This window comes from Lampris incognitus, chromosome 12 (genome assembly GCF_029633865.1).
Source record: "Lampris incognitus isolate fLamInc1 chromosome 12, fLamInc1.hap2, whole genome shotgun sequence".
Classification (NCBI taxonomy): Eukaryota; Metazoa; Chordata; class Actinopteri; order Lampriformes; family Lampridae; genus Lampris; species Lampris incognitus.
The window spans coordinates 34283536-34292270 of NC_079222.1; positions in this window are offsets into that span (position 1 = coordinate 34283536).

The following is an 8735-nucleotide window of genomic DNA, read 5'->3' on the forward strand; positions in this document are numbered from 1 at the left end:
TAACCAACCAAAGTGCATTAGAACAATAACATAGCAACAACAATAACAGAAATTAACCAACCAAAGTGCATTAGAACAATATCATAGTGTAAACTACTAATAAGATACGTTAGTCCCTAGCTAACGGGTCTGACCCTTTAGCCGAGCGGTTAGTGATGTCGCCTTGTGGTGCAGTCAACGCCATATCGAATCCCGCACCGGGCAAGAAAATAACCGGTTACAATAGCAACAGCAATAACAGAAATTAACCAATCGAAGTGCATTAGAATGTTGCTAGGCGCTACTGGCGGGTAACATGACGCACACACTCGAGAGGAACAACGACAGCAGCATCCGTCAAGCTCGGTACTGGCCTACTCTATTCTTTTAGCGAGCAACACCAGTTAAGTGGCGATATTTAGAAGGCGCAAAACCACCATCAGAAAGACAACCATGCCCCGAAGAGGAGGAAGAAGCCACCATCACCACCAAACCGAAAAAAAGAAAGTTTAGTGAAAAGTGGAGGTATGACGATTAAGGAGGTGCGAGAGGCTGGCTGGAGGATAACGCACAGGCCGTGATAATGAGTTGCTCCTTCTGTCGCCAGTATGCCAAAAACCGTAGCAATTCATTTGTCATCGGTAACAAGATAACAAAGGTAGAAACCATCAGGGAGCACGAGACCTCCAGATGTCACATCACCTGAATGAAGGCCTCTCGGGCTCAGTCGGAGCCCGTCCTCGCAACATCCTCCGTAAAGGCGCCAATAGCCATGTCCGGGCAGCCCAGCATGAAAATCTCTCCGACTTCCAATGGACGTGCGAGTAAGTGAATTCAGTTGTCATCTCAAAATATCCTCATACAGCGTAAACAAAGTGCTGGCTGTAGCTAACGTTAGCCAGCTAGCAGTAGTATGTGACACCTAGCTTGCACTAACGTTAGCTGTGTGCTAGCTTCAACACCATGAAACAGGTTAAAACTGATCGGCGTGTCCGCGGTGGTGTAGCGGTCTAAGCATCGGCTTTGTGTCGATGCGGTTGCCCACTGGGGATCGGGGGTTCGCGCCCCGGTCTCGTCAGATCCGACTATGGCCGGACCCGATGAAGCAGCAATAATTTGCAACGCTGTCTTCGGGAGGGGGGCGGAGTCGGCTTGTGTTCGTCACATGAATGCGTCTCTGGGTGTGTCGGAAAAAGCAGTGGTTCGGCCTGGAGTCGCCTTGTCACGGAAGTGGCGAGGCGTCTCCTTCCAGACTGCCGGCCGGAGAGGTGCAGTTGGCGAACGCATGCAGTACGAGGGTGGACGTCCGAACTAAAATAGGGATCGACTGGCCACTAAATTGGGAGGAAAAAAAGGGGGAAATCAGAAATAAATTTAAGAAAAAATCGATTGGCGGTCCAACCTCAACTCAGACACACTCTGGGATCTACTGATGGTGCAGCTGTCATTTCCCGAGATCAGGGAGTATGACCCAACCAGTGATGTTGATCTGTGGCACCAAGACTCTGTCAGGAGCAGGAGGCCAGACTTCGTGGACGGTGCAAAGAGAGTGGCTGCTGTAGAGTGAGAAGTAGTCTGGGACTAGGGACGGGCATGTGGGAGCACTCGAGTAGTTACAATAACACTGCAAATAAAACATGAAATCATACTTGTAACATTTTATCATTTAACCATTGACTGATTTTACATAAAAATATTTTTGCTTCAAATCTGCACATTTTTAAAAGCTCTTATTCAACACAATACCTTATTCTCTCATTGATATGTACTGAAAACGTTTGTATGGCACAAAAAAGGCTACTGATTATTGTGGCCGGTAAAAAATATGCTCAGCCGGTAGATTTTTTCATCCACCAGTCCCCATGGCCGGTAAGCCAAAAAGTTAATTTCGGACTCTGCTTGAAGTGATTTCTGGTGTGGCAATGGACGGTGTAAGTGGTGCGGTGTCAGCGCGGACAGCCTCTGTATCAGGTGTTGCTGAAGCGGGAATTTGTGGCAGGTCGTCCTCAGATTTGTCCGGCGGGAGTTCATCAATTCGGATATGTAGTTGGTTCCTTGGAATGTTATTATGTAGCTGTTAGGCAGAGGGCTGGGCCCTCTACGCTTGCTAACCTGTCAAAACCACGTGCAGTCTGCACCCTGATGGTTTGACCTGGACTTAGGCGCCGGGCATTGCGGTCATGATATGCTTTCCCCCTCATCCTCTTTATTTTGTGATAGTGGCTTTCACATTAGTGTGGACGGCTGGCTGGAGCATGGCGTTGGCCACCGGTATGAATGTTCTGGTCCGCCTGGACAGACTGTGCTGAGAAAGAGAGGGGAGTCCATCACGGGGAATGTTGTGAGCATGGAGGAGAGCAGCTTGCATATCATGACCACAATGCCCGGTGCCTCCCAGCATTAAGTCCAGGTCAAAACGTCAGGGTGCAGACTGCACGTGGTTTTGGCAGGTTAGCAAGAGTAGAGGGCCCAGCCCCTTAGCCTAACAGCTATATAATAACATCCCAAGGAACCAACTACGTCAGGAATCGGCGACACCTTCTCCGAGTTGATGAACCCCCACCGGCCATCTCTATGGACGACCTGCCACAAATCCCCGCTTCAGCAGCACCTGATACAGAAGCTGCACCACTCACACCATCCATTGCCTCACCAGAAATCGACTCAAGTGATTCAGGTGGTAGACAAGCTGTGGTGACTCGCTCAGGAGGAGTCAGCCACCCCAACCAGCGTTATTGTCATGACGTAGGCTTTGTCATTCGCAAAGTTGTCATCGAAAATTAAGGGGTCGATGCGACGAAGCCCTTGAGCCATTATCCCACTTCTGACACCATGTAACGTGCCTATAAACTCCACAGAACACCAATTAAGTTTTACACACTCGAACTGCTTTAATCACCCTTCCATGCTAAATTACAACTGAGGTCGCTACTTCCATATGTCATAAGTACTCGCCTGTAATTTAAAGTAACCACACCATAACTCTACAGGTTTATATGCTATATTGAGAGGGAGAGAGTTATTCAAGCATGGTCTGATGCATCCTTTGGGCCCGGGAACCACGGCCCTGCCCGGAGCTGTGCCCGAGAATGAAACACCTAGGGGGCGTTCTGACAGGGCACGGAAGCTGGACAGGCTAAGCTAACTTCTAGCCCATGCAGACCGGCAATTCCGGCAGTCATCCTGGCTGGCGTTTGCTCTCTTGGACAGGGGATTTTTTATTTTTTATTTTTTTTTGATACATTGGACATATGTGTTTTTGTAGTTGGTTTTAGTTTTTGTAGTTTTTTTGTAGTTTGGATATGGGTTTTTGTACGTTTTGGATATGTGTTTTTGTCTTTGTGTTGCACTCCTGTGGACTGGGGGAGACGGTATTTCGTTTCCTTTCATACATGCAAATACATGAAATGAAATGACAAATAAATGTTCCTGATTCCTGAAATGTCCCAGACCTCTAAAACTGTTAATCTTAGTGCTCTGTGGTACACCCTGATCCATCTCATCTCTCATCTCATCTTCAGCCGCTTCTCCGGGGTCGGGCCGCTGTGGCAGCAAGCTAAGTAGGGTACTCCAGACGCCCTCCAGCTTCTCCTGGGGGATCCCAAGGCATTCCCAGGCCAGACTGGACATGTAGGCCCTCCAGCGAGTTCTGGGTCTACCCCGGGGTCTCCTCCCAGTTGGCCATGCCTGGTAAACCTCCATCCATTGTACCATATTATTACATTTTTGTCGATGGCAATTGGTCTTGAATGGGTCTTTTAAATCCTGTTAGCTCTGTCAGTATATGTTAAATGTAAGGTGACATATTGCAGCTGAACAGATTACTAGGTGTTTTTATATTTATTTTTTTGCTACAGCCATTGTGTGGCATCCACTTCTTCTCTGACAGCAGACCTCACCTAGCCTGTAAATAAGCAACCCGGTCTCACCAATCTGCATATAAATAACACGATATTACACTTTGCGTGCGATGCATATGCCAAAATCCAATTTTGCGTGCAGATGATACGCCAGTCCTTTCCTTTCCCTTTTGTGGAGAGCTGATGCTTCCAAATACCACGCATCAGTTTGAACGGTCATGACGTCACCAGCGAGGCTCAGTTCACCAGAAGCGCGAGCATCCACAATCAAGTTAGCGTTAGGGTCAGGGTCAGGGTCAGGGTCAAGGTCAAGGTTAATAAAATAACTAAAATACTACCGTTAATACCATGATTTAATTACAAAAAAAGAAGAAGAAGATTGTTTCCCTTACTTACCTGCTTGTGGATGTCCGCGCATCAGGTGTACTGGGCGAACTGAGCCTCGTGGGCGAACTGAGCCTCGCTGGTGACGTCATGACCGTCCAAGGTGATGCGTGGTATTTGGACGCATCAGCTCTCCACAGAAGCTAATGGAAAGGATTGGCGTATCATCTGACACAAAACTGGATGCATTGCACGCAATGTGAAAGCTCAACATCGTGTTATTTGTACGCAGATTGGTGAGGCCGGGCTCAAATAAGCAGGCAAAACAGCTACACATGCACCCAGATAAGGTTTTCACCCCTAATGTCGGTGAGTGATCGATAGAAGATGGACAGTGGTGAAGGGAAGAGTTGGGTGGGATACTCACAGAAATATTGTGGGCCTCATTCATCAATCGTTCGTTCGTACGTACAAATTTGTTCTTACAAATCCATGGAATTTGTTTAGCTCTCAAGATTGTCTGACAGGTAGAAGCAAAGCCTGATGGTTATTTGTAATTCCTTCCCCCGACATCTATTGTCTACCTCTTGCAACGATCAATCACCCAGGCTTGCACATCAGTGTTAGCCAGTCGGTGTCTAAATTCAGGGGTTACCCAGGTTCTACACTGGCCTCTGACACAGACTTCAGGGCTAAACAATCCCATGGGTGTGTAAGAACAAATTTGTATAGACGGACGATTGATGAATGAGGCCCAATATTGCTAAATTAGGCAGGCAGTGCTAGCAATTTTTGATCAATGGCAACCTCAAAGCCCATAGGAGTCCACCCCAACACTTAAATACATTATGACAACCAATATTCCAACTCACTGGAGAGATACATCTAGAAGATACAAAAAACCCCCCAAAACATTGCCTCTCAATACATCAAGCACTTTAACGTGACTGGTAATACATCAAAGCAGAGTTATTTTTTTTTAAATAACGTAATTTTTATTTTTTGCTTTTGATAATGCACACGTTTCCCTGCCGAGAAAGAGAAGGCACCAATGCAGTGTGAATCGTATTTATATCCATTTCTTATTTTATAGTAAAATAGGACGGAGCATTTGGCTAACGAGACCAAAAAGTATTGGCCATGTTTCTACAGGCAGAAACCCCGACTGGACCCAGTACTATGTCGCTCTAGACATCTCCAGGGAAGGACCAAATGTGTTACACAGTGTTGAGTCATCGTAGTAATGGGGCGTTAAGGAAACTTTTGGTTCTTTATAGTAGTGTCGGAGGAAAGAAGGCTGCCGAAGGCCAGGAAAGGGGCTGTAATAATTCCTATAAGGAAGCCTGGGAAGGGTCCATCTAAGCCCCCTATTTAGGGGCCAATACCCCTTACATCGACTGTTTTACAAGATCATGGAGAGAATGGTTGCTTAGCAGTTGGCATTTTATAGACCACAGAGGAATATTAACGCATTACCAAAGTGGGTTTAGGAAAGGAAGAGGAACTCTGGATCCTATTGTAGGTTTAGCAAATGAGATTAGAAAAGCACAGGTTAATACAGAGTCATAGTGGTATTTCTTGGTGTTCAGAAAGTCTATGATATGATGTGGAAAGATGGACTCACGATAAAGTTAAAGTTGATGGGTCCGGGCATTAACGGTAGCTGACAAACTGCCTTGACATAAATCTGACCAGAGTTGTTCATCATGTTCAGATCTGATTCCCATCTCGCTCTAGATTTGTGCAGACCTGGCTTTGGGCACTCATTCAGCAATGAGGAGTACATTTTAGAAATACATGTTTCCCTCATGAAGCAGTTTCTCCACATCAGTAAGTACAGGTAGTCATTCCCAGGGCCCAGGTTGGTTAAGAAAAAAAAATCTTAACTAAAGATAGCAGAAGAATGTCTTGTTGGACAAGTCATACTTATTCTTCAGTTGTACAAAGGACACGAGAAGTCAAATTTTGTAGTAGTTTTCCAAATGCTCGATCCCTTTGTGATGCCAAGTCTCCAGAATCTTGGGTATGAGTTCATTTTGTCTCAGAGGTGTTTTTGGTGACAGTCCAATTTTCAGTCCAAGACTTCCATGAGTCTCACAGCATATTTTAATCAAATGCTTTAAAATAGGATTGACACACACCATCCACTTTTAATCTGTCTTTGAGGGTGATGACCGACATGGTTTACGGCTTGAGTTTTCATTCCCCAACCCTCCTTATACACTATATCCCCAGCCTCAGTGCATCACATGCAGGGTAGCAAGGTGCTGCTTTGGTCTCGGGCCCTATTCAGGTTTACCGCCTTGCTGGCCAGTTCACTGGATCAGCGCAAATGTGTTTTCAAACTATGACACAGCTAAACAGCTAAACTGCTTGACGAATCAAAGCTGTGTTTCTTATGCAGTAAAAATGTATTTATGGTATTGATGCTGATCTTGAAACTTCTGTAAAATGTCTCTGTACGCACCTACTACACAGTTTGCTGATTACAAATGTTCTTAAACAATTCTGTTGCCCTTTGTCAAGTTAAATTTCAGATCACAAATACGGAGAATACTAAGTCTATCTCGTCCAACAATCCTTGGACAAACCTCAGAACCTCCACCTCAAGTGGTGTCCTGTCTGGTGATAACCTCATCAGAAAATAAACAGTGTCCTAGCACCGCCCACCTCCAGGTCTTCTTGGAACCCATACTTCCACTCTATATGGGTTTTAAAGAGAGGACATGAAGGGTAAATGGTAATAAACATCACGAGGATCTTATGTGGCTCATAATTAAATTCCCATTTTCTTTGTGATCAAACTCATGTGGCCTCTATATTTCCACATCTGTTGATCCATTGCTCACTATACATTTCATATCAGTTAAATTATACTGCTGTGAACACTGACTTGGATTAATTTGCTCAGTTGCTGATAATCCAAAATGCCATGTTTAGTGTTGTAATAACTCTAAATGTTTTCTACCTCTAGATAGTATTTCCACCCATATGCAAATCATATGGGTGGAAATACTATCTATGTGAACTGATGAGCAAATGCTGAGACAGCCATTCACACCATTTAAGAGTGGGTAGCGTGCTTTTCAACAAACAATGGAAACTGTCATTAGTAAGTGACCATATAGTGTCAACTGTGTAGGGATGATATTGAAAACAGTGATATATTGTGGTAACAAATTAATGTAGCTCATGTTGTACATTATGATTAGCGAGCAGCAGTATGGTTTCATGCCACGAGAGAGTATCTGTTTGTATCTGTACTGTACAGATGCGATGTTTGCTTTGAGAATGTTGATGGAGAAGTATGGAGAAGGTCAGAAGGAGTTACATTGTGTCTTTGTGGATTTAGAGAAAGCATACGACAGGGTTCCGAGAGAGGAGGTGTGGTATTGTATGAGGAGGTCAGGAGTTGCAGAGAAGTATGTAGGAGTGGTGCAGGATATGTATGAGGGAAGTGTGACAATGGTGAGGTGTGCGGTTGGAATGACAGATGGGTTCAAGGTGGAGGTGGGATTACATCAAGGATCGGCTCTGAGCCCTTTCTTGTTTGCAATGGTGATGGGCAGGTTGACGGACAAGATCGGTCTGCCGATGACCTTGTCTCCGATTCTGTTTGTGATGTTCATGGACAGGATCTCAAGGCGCAGCCAAGGTGAGGAGTGTGTCCCATTTTGGGAACCTCAGAATTGCATCTCTACTCTTCTCAGGCGATGCGGTTTTGTTGGCTTCATCAGAACACAACCTCCAGCACGCACTGGGGTGGTTTGCAGTGGCGTGTGAAATGGCCAGGATGAGAGTCAGCACCTCCAAGTCTGAGGCTATGGTTCTCTACTGGAAAATGATGGATTGCTCCCTCCAGGTTGGGGATGAGTTGTTTCTTCAAGTGAAGGAGTTCAAGTATCTCGGGGTCTTTTTCACAAGTGAGGGTAGGATGGCCCGTTCAGCTTTGCAGAGAACCTCACTGAGGGATTGCGGCATGGCGAGGCAAACATGCTGGTGCAACCGCTCCGGCATGAGCCCCTGCAGGAAAACATGGAGGGCCAGCTCCTCTTGGACGGCTGTGCTGAACTGCTGGTAACCATGTTGGGCGTGCAGCTGCACATCTATGGCTAAGGTGCCCAGGCTCTCCCCTTGTTAGCGGTGGTGGCTGGCTAGCTGCTCCCTGCTCTAGTCAGTGAAGGGACACTGCCCGGATTGCCTCTCCAGCGCCATGGTCAGGGCCTGGAGGTCCCACTGCTCCACCAGGGCAAGGTCGAGGAGCACCTGCAATCCAACACCAGGGCGAGGTGAATGGCAGCTTCTTCTTTGCTCCATCCACCGTGACATGCCGCTATTTGGACTTGCGAGAGGTTCAGCTCTAGCTGTGTCATCCCGTTGTACTTGGGCAGCTTGGCTGGTGTTCTATGTGCAACTGCGGGGTGTGGCAGGCTGGGCGTGGGGACCAGTTGTGGTGGTTCGTTTGCAGCAGCCCTCCTGGTCGCTAGGGGGTGGCTGGTGGCGGCGGGCAGAAGGCGTTTCCCTCTATTGGCACTTCTGGCCTCTAGTGGGTGGTGGGGCCGCGGTGCACTG